At 42.0% G+C, this 8,969-nt stretch overlaps 1 non-coding gene across 1 annotated transcript; it reads left to right on the top strand.

The window, feature by feature from the left end:
* The first annotated feature begins 8,415 nt into the window (after positions 1–8,415).
* TRNAG-CCC (transfer RNA glycine (anticodon CCC)) lies at positions 8,416–8,488 on the top strand. Its single transcript has one exon. It is a non-coding gene; the product is annotated as a tRNA-Gly (tRNA).
* The last annotated feature ends 481 nt before the right edge of the window (positions 8,489–8,969 follow it).

The following is an 8,969-nucleotide window of genomic DNA, read 5'->3' on the forward strand; positions in this document are numbered from 1 at the left end:
TGCTGAACAGGCTGGGTCTGGTCCCACCATGAGTGGGAATAAGGCTCTTCCTTCATGCCAGCAACACCCCTCAATAAGCCTCGATATCTAGTGCACAGCAGAACCAGTATAGTTAATAACACAGTATTGAATACTGGAAATTTGCTGAGAGTAGTTTCAGTTGCTTTTACCACAAACAAAACAAAACAAAAAGATAACTATGTGAGGAGATGATAAGTAAATAAGCTTGACTGCGGTGATCATTTCACTGTGTATATGCATATCAAATCATCACGTTGTACACCTTAAATACACACAATTTTTATCTTTAAACATTAAGTTAACTTTTAAAAGGAGGTGTAAGTCTTCCACCTCCCATTGTGGGCACAAACAAGTGCCCTGGTTGTTGTTTATAAATAACGGGCAGCTAGGGGCCCTGGCCAGTCACGCTCCACAGCTCAGCATCACTCCAAAGGGAGCTGACAGCTGACAGTGGGTGGTCCTCCCGGGGCAGTAGTGGGACTACCTCAGGCAGCCTGGCTTCTGAGCAGCATCCTGAACAGGCCACCTTGCTTCGGCAAAGAGGCTGTGGTTTCTCAGGCTCTCTTTCTACACCATCCCGTGTCTCCCCTTCTCTCTCTAGCCCTCTGTGTCTGTGTCAGATGTCTTCCATTCACTCCTTCGGATCCACCCTGCATCCCCCTCCACCCATCTCTGTGAACAGCGGTTCTTTCCCATGGAGACTACATCAACGAGGTCCCTTGCCCTCTGGTTTCCAGTGGAAGTCAGCCCTTGGGAAGCACCAGAAGGAAAGAAGAGAATGAGGGTGGGCTTGTATTACTTCCACTCTCTTGTGTGGGTCACTGCAGACTAACTCTATGCTCAACCGAAGGGGACTCTCCATACAGCTGTTCTCACTGGTGCCAGGAACGGCTCCCTCCCATGCTCCTTCATGCCTGGGAGTGGTGATATCTCTGGTGCTGTCCCCTTGGACACTGCACTGTCCCTTCTTGCTCTCCCTACACTCTACCCTCCTCTTTGTAAACAGTACCTTTATTAAATTCCCAAGGCACCTAATTTAAGGTGCCATGCTTCCTTCTCGGCCCCTGACCCATACAGCACCAGACTCAGAGCAGAGAAATCTCAGTGTTCTATCCTCATCTTTGGCCAGTGACTGCCTTTTTTTCTTTTGAGGCAGATTTTGATTCAGATTCCCTGACGACTGACCTGTGTAGGCCCTCAAACGAGCTGAAGAGATTTGGTAAGTGTGGAGTACAGAGAGATGCGTGGGTGATACTTTGCTTCTCCCCTTCCCTAAAAGGCCCTGCCTAGTCTGCCTCCCTCCCCTCTGGCCACACTGGTCCCCTTGATGACCCCTGAACAGCAGGCACAACCCGCTTCAGGCTTCACCATTCCTGTTCCCTCTGTCTGGACTATTCTTCCACCAGAAATCCACATGGCTAGTTCCCTCACCAGCTTCAGATCTTTTCCTCCAATGTGACCTTTTCCATTAGACTTCCCTCCCTATGGAAAATAGCCCCCACCCCAGCATCCTCATCCCCTTCCCTGCTTTATGCATTTGTCACTTTCTAATGTACTCTATAAGCACTTATTTTACTGATCATACATATACACCCTGGCACAAACGCTCTATGAAATGCCCCATGAAGGCATGGATTTTTGCCTGTTTTGCACAGTTATATGCCCAATAACCAGAACAGAATTCATATGCTATTTTTCGAACAAGTAAAATCCTGGTTCCAGAGGGAGATGTGTAGAAGGGATTCCACACCAGTGACCATTTTTGTCCCCAAACTTCTGATCAGTCTCAGCATGAGAGCAGTTCTTGCCAACTGCCACCTGCAGTTAAGAGTCCACACCTCACCCATGACTTTCTGCAGAACAGAGAACATGAGCTGTGCTGTGTGGCAAGTCCGATCACATCCAGCCTGGCTGCATACATGGGGAGCTGATGACTTGCTCTTTCCTGCCTCCATTTCAGAAGCCAACGATGTGCTGGAACACTAAAGCGTCTCTTCATCTGGGACGCTGACCCTATTGATCCTGGAATGAAATATACGCTTTGAGCAGATAGAGCTGTTCACACTCTGTTCATTTTGAAAGCTCCTACTACATGCTCAGCTTTGTACCTGAAACTGAGAAAGCAAAGATGAATTAAATATGGTCCTTACCCTCTGGGGGCTCTGACATACCGTACCGAACCTCTACAAGGTGAAAGATGAAAGACTGTCTTCTCTAGTACGGAATCCACACACTTGATTTCGCCACCTACAGGCAGTGCAACATCATTAAATGCACAGAGAAACTTTCCATACCCAGGAGAACCAAGCCTTGACAAACCTGAATCCCCAGGCTCTGAGAAATCAGAGACGTGGTCCATTCCAGCAACTGAGATGCCGGGAGAGAAAGTCTAAAGTCGAGGTGAGTCACCGCCACATCCTGGGATTTGAAACAACCACAAACTCCTGGAGTCAGGATCAGAACCAAGATCTTTCCTCGGGATTGGTTCAAGACGGCAAAGTAGAAGGACGTGCTCTCACTCCCTCTTGCGAGAACAGCAGAATCACAACTAACTGCTGAACAATCATGGACAGGAAGACATTGGAACTCACCAAAAAAGATACCCCACATCCAAAGACAAAGGAGAAGCCACAATGAGATGGTAGGAGGGGCGCAATCACAGTAAAATCAAATCCCATAACTGCTGGGTGGGTGACTCACAAACTGGAGAACACTTATACCACAGTAGTCCACCCACTGGAGTGAAGGTTCTGAGCCCCACATCAGGCTTCCCAACCTGGGGGTCCGGCAATGGGAGGAGGAATTCCTAGAGAATCAGACTTTGAAGTCTAGTGGGATTTGATTGCAGGACTTCAGCAGGGGTGGGGAACAGAGACTCCACTCTTGGAGGGCACACACAAAGTAGTGTGCACATCAGGACCCAGGGGAAGGAGCAGTGACCCCAGGGGAGACTGAACCAGACCTACCTGCTAGTGTTGCAGGGTCTCCTGCAGAGGCGGGGGGTGGTTGTGTCTCACCGTGAGGACAAGGACACTGGCAGCAGAAGTTCTCGGAAGTACTCCTTGGAGCGAGCCCTCCCAGAGTTCACCATTAGCCCCACAAAAGAGCCCAAGTAAGCTCCAGTGTTGGGTTGACTCAGGCCAACCAACAGGGAGGGAACCCAGCCCCACCCATCAGCAGACAAGAAGATTAAAGTTTTACTGAGCTCTGCTCACCAGAGCAACAGCGAGCTCTACCCACCACCAGTCCCTCCCATCAGGAAATTTACACAAGCCTCTTATATACTCTCATCCATCAGAGAGCAGAGAGCAGAAGCAAGCAAAACTACAATCCCGCAGCTTGTGGAACAAAAAACACATTCACAGAAAGATAGACAAAATGAAAAGGCAGAGGGCCATGAACCAGATGAAGGAACAAGATAAGACCCCAGAAAAACAAGTAAATGAATTGGAGATAGGCAAGCTTCCAGAAAAAGAATTCAGAATAATGATAGTGAAGATGATTCTGATCTCCATTAGGAAAAAGAATGGAGGCAAAGATTGAGGAGATGCAAGAAATGTTTAACAAAGATCTAGAAGAATTAAAGAACAAACAAACAGAGATGAACAATACAATAACTGAAATGAAAACTACACTAGAAGGAATCAATAGCAGAATAACTGAGGCAGAAGAATGGATAAGTGACCTGGAAGACAGAATGGTGGAATTCACTGCTGCGGAACAGAATAAAGAAAAAAGAATGAAAAGAAGGAAGACAGCCTAAGAGACCTCTGGGACAACATTAAACACAACAACATTCGCATTATAAGGGTCCCAGAAGGAGAAGAGAGAGAGAAAGGACCTGAGAAAATATTTGAAGAGATTATAGTCAAAAACTTCCCTAACATAGGAAAGGAAATAGCCACCCAAGTCCAGGAAGTGCAGAGAGTCCCATACAGGATAAACCCAAGGAGAAACACGCCAAGACACATAGTAATCAAAATGACAAAAATTAAAGACAAAGAAAACTTATTGAAAGCAACAAGGGAAAAATGACAAATAACATACAAGGGAACTCCCATAAGGTTAACAGCTGATTTCTCAGCAGAAACTCTACAAACTAGAAGGGAGTGGCATGATATACTAAAGTGATGAAAGGGAAGAACCTACAACCAAGATTACTCTACCCAGAAAGGATCTCATTCAGATTTGACAGAGAAATCAAAAGCTTTACAGACAAGCAAAAGCTAAGAGAATTCAGCACCACCAAACCAGCTCTACAACAAATGCTAAAGGAACTTCTCTAAGAGGGAAACACAAGAGAAGAAAAGGACCTACAAAAATAACCCAAAACAACTATGAAAATGATAATAGGAACATACATATCAATAATTACCTTAAATGTGAGTGGATTAAATGCTCCAACCAAAAGACACAGGCTTGCTGAATGGATACAAAAACAAGACCCATATATATGCTGTCTACAAGAGATCCACTTCAGACCTAGGGACACATACAGAATGAAAGTGAGGGCATGGAAAAAGATATTCCATGCAAATGGAAACCAAAAGAAAGCTGGAGTAGCAATACTCATATCAGATAAAATAGACTTTAAAATAAAGAATGTTACAAGAGACAAGGAAGGACACTACATAATGATCAAGGGATCAATCGAAGAAGAAGATACAACAATTATAAATATATATGCACCCAACATAGAAGCACCTCAATACATAAGGCAACTGCTAACAGCTATAGAAGAGGAAATTGACAGCAGCACAGTAATAGTGGGGGACTTTAACACCTCACTTACACTAATGGACAGATCATCCAAACAGAAAATTAATAAGGAAACACAATCTTTAAATGACACAATAGACCAGTTAGATTTAATTGATATTTATAGGACATTCCATCCAAAAACATCAGATTACACTTTCTTCTCAAGAGCTCACGGAACATTTTCCAGGACAGATCACATCTTGGGTCACATATCAAGCCTCAGTAAATTTAAGAAAATTGAAATCATATCAAGCATCTTTTCTGACCACAATTATATGAGATTAGAAATCAATTACAGGAACATATATACACTACCAAATGTAAAACCGATAGCTAGAGGGAAGAAGCCACATAGCACAGGGAGATCAGCTCAGTGCTTTGTGACCACCTACAGGGGTGGGATAGGGAGGGTGGGAGGGAGGGACAATCAGGAAGGAAGGGTTATGGGGAAATATGTATATGTATAACTGATTCACTTTGTTATAAAGCAGAAACTAACACACCATTGTAAAGCAATTATACTCCAATAAAGATGTTAAAAAAAAAAAAGAAATCAATTACAGGGGAAAAAAAAGTAAGAAACACAAACACATGGAGGCTAAACAGTACGTTACTAAATAACCAAGAGATCACTGAAAACAATCAAAGAGAAAACCAAAAAATACCTAGAGACAAATGACAATGAAAAAACGATGATCAAAAACCTATGGGAGGGATTCCCTGGTGGCACAGTGGTTGAGAGTCCGCCTGCCGATGCAGGGGACACGGGTTTGTGCCTTGGTTTGGGATGATCCCACGTGCTGCGGAGCGGCTGGGCTCGTGAGCCATGGCCGCTGACCCTGCACGTCCAGAGCCTGTGCTCTGCAAGGGGAGAGGCCACAACAGTGAGAGGCCCGCATACCGCAAAATAAAAAAAAAACAACCTATGGGATGCAGCAAAAGCAGTTCTAAGAGGGAAGTTTACAGCTATACAAGCCTACCTCAAGAAAGAAAAATCTCAAATAAAGAATCTCACCTTACACCTAAAGGAACTACAGAAAGAAGAACAAAAAAAACCCAAAGTTAGCAGAAGGAAAGAAATCATAAAGATCAGAGCAGAAATAAATGAAAAAGAAACAAAGAAAACAATAGCAAAGATCAATAAAACTAAAAGCTGGTTCTTTGAGAAGATAAACAAAATTGATAAACCATTGGCCAGACTCATCGAGAAAAAGAGGGAGAGGGCGCAAATCATAAAATTAGAATTGAAAAAGGAGAACTTACAACAGACACCGCAGAAATACAAAGCATCCTAAGAAAATACTACAGACAACTCTATGCCAATAAAATGGACAACCTGGAAGAAATGGACAAATTCTTAGAAAAGCACAACCTTCCAAGACTGAACCAGGAAGACATAGAAAATATGAACAGACCAATCACAAGTAATGAAATTGAAACTGTGATTAAAAATCTTCCAACAAACAAGTCCAGCACCAGACGGCTTCACAGGTGAATTCTATCAAACATTTAGAGAAGAGCTAACACCCTTCCTTCTCAAACTCTTCCAAAAAATTGCAGAGGAAGGACCACTCTCAAACTCATTCTATGAGGCCACCATCACTGTGATACCAAAACCAGACAAAGATACTACAAAAAAAGAAAATGACAGACCAATATCACTGATGAACATAGATGCAAAAATCCTCAACAAAATACTAGCAAACAGAATCCAACAACACATTAAAAGGGTCATACCCCATGATCAAGTGGGATTTATCCCAGGGATGCAAGGATTCTTCAATATATGCAGATCAATCAATGTGATACACCATATCAACAAATTGAAGAAGAAAAACCATATGACCATCTCAATAGATGCAGAAAAAGCTTTTGACAAAATTCGACACTGATTTATGATAAAAACTCTCCAGAAAGTGGGCCTAGAGGGAAACTACCTCAACATAATAAAGGCATATATGCCAGACACACAGCAAACATCATTCTCAATGGTGAAAAACAGAAAGCATTTCCTCTATGATCAGGAACAAGACAAGGATGTCCACTCTCACCACTATTATTCAACATTGTTTTGGAAGTCCTAGCCCTGGCAATCAGAGAAGAAAAAGAAATAAAAGAATACAAATTAGAAAAGAAGAAGTAAAACTGTCCCTGTTTGCAGATGACATGATACTATACATAGAGAATCCTAAAGATGCCACCAGAAAACTACTAGAGCTAATCAATGAATTTGGTAAAGTTGCAGGATACAAAATTAATGCACAGAAATCTCTTGCATTCCTATACACTAATGATGAAAAATCTGAAAGAGAAATTAAGGAAACACTCCCATTTACCACTGCAATAAAAAGAATAAAATTCCTAGGAACAAACTTCCCTAGGGAGACAAAAGACCTGTATGCAGAAAACTATAAGACACTGATGAAAGAAATTAAAGATGATACCAACAGATTGAGAGATATACCATGTTCTTGGATTGGAAGAATCAATATTGTGAAAATTACTATACTACCCAAAACAATCTACAGATTTAATGCAATCCCTATCAAATTACCAATGGCATTTTTTACAGAGCTAGAACAAAAATCTTAAAATTTATGTGGAGACACAAAAGATCCCAAAGAGCCAAAGCAGTATTGAGGGGGAAAAATGGAGCTGGAGGAATCAGACTCCCTGACTTCAGACTATACTACAAAACTACAGTAATCAAGACAATATGGTACTGGCACAAAAACAGAAATATAGATCAATGGAAGAGGATAGAAAGCCCAGAGATAAACCGACGCACCTATGGTCAACTAATATATGACAAGGGGGCAAGGATATACCATGGTGAAAAGACAGTCTCCTCAATAAGTGGTGCTGGGAAAACTGGACAGCTACATGTAAAAGAATGAAATTAGAACACTCCCTAACACCATACACAAAAATAAACTCAAAATGATTAGAGACCTAAATGTAAGACCGGACACTGTAAAACTCTTAGAGGAAAACATAGGCAGAACACTCTTTGACATAAATCACAGCAAGATCTTTTTTGATCCACCTCCTAGAGTAATGGAAATAAAAACAAAAATAAACAAATGGGACCTAATGTAACTTAAAACCTTTTGCAAAGCAAAGGAAACTACAAACAAGACGAAAAGACAACCCCCAGAATGGGAGAAAATATTTGCAAGTGAATCAATGGACAAAGGATTAGTCTCCAAAATATATAAACAGCTCATGCAGCTCAATTTTTAAAAAATAAACAACCCAATCAAAAAATGGGGAGAAGACCTAAATAGACATTTCTCCAAAGAAGACATACAGATGGCCAAGAAGCACATGAAAAGCTGATCAACATCACTAATTAATAGAGAAATGCAAATCAAAACTACAATGAGGTATCACCTCACACCAGTTAGAATGGGCATCATCAGAAAATCTACAAGCAACAAATGCTGGAGAAGGTGTGGAGAAAAGGGAACCCTCTTGCACTGTTGGTGGGAATATAAATTGATACAGCCACTATGGAGAACAGTATGGAGGTTCCTTAAAAAACTAAAAATAGAATTACCGTGTGACCCAGCAATCCCACTACTGGGCATATCCCCAGAGAAAACCATAATTCAAAAAGACACATGAGTGACTTCCCTGGTGGTCCAGTGGGTAAGACTCTGCACTCCCAATGCAGGAGGCCCGGGTTCGATCCCTGGTCGGGGAACTAGATCCCACACGCATGCTGCAACTAAGAGTTCGCATGCCGCAACTAAGAAGCCCGCATGCCACAACAAAGGTCCTGCGTGCCGCAAATAAGACCCAGCACAGCCAAAATAAATAAATAAATAAATATTAAAAAAAAAAAAAAAGCCACATGCACTCCAATGTTCACTGCAGCACTATTTACAATAGCCAGGTCACAGAAGCAACCTAAATGCCCATCGACAGACTAATGGATAAAGAAGATGTGGTACATATATACAATGGAATATTACTCAGCCATAAAAAGGAATGAAATTGGGTATTTGTAGAGACGTGGATGAATCTAGAGACTGTCATACAAGTGAAGTAAGTCAGAAAGAGAAAAACAAATATCGTATATTAACGCATTTATGTGGAACCTAGAAAAATGGTACAGATGAACCATTTTGCAGGGCAGAAATAGAGACACAGATGTAGAGAACAAACGTATGAAAACCAAGGGG

Source organism: Lipotes vexillifer, unplaced genomic scaffold (genome assembly GCF_000442215.2).
Source record: "Lipotes vexillifer unplaced genomic scaffold, Lipotes_vexillifer_v1.1 scaffold479, whole genome shotgun sequence".
Lineage (NCBI taxonomy): Eukaryota > Metazoa > Chordata > Mammalia > Artiodactyla > Lipotidae > Lipotes > Lipotes vexillifer.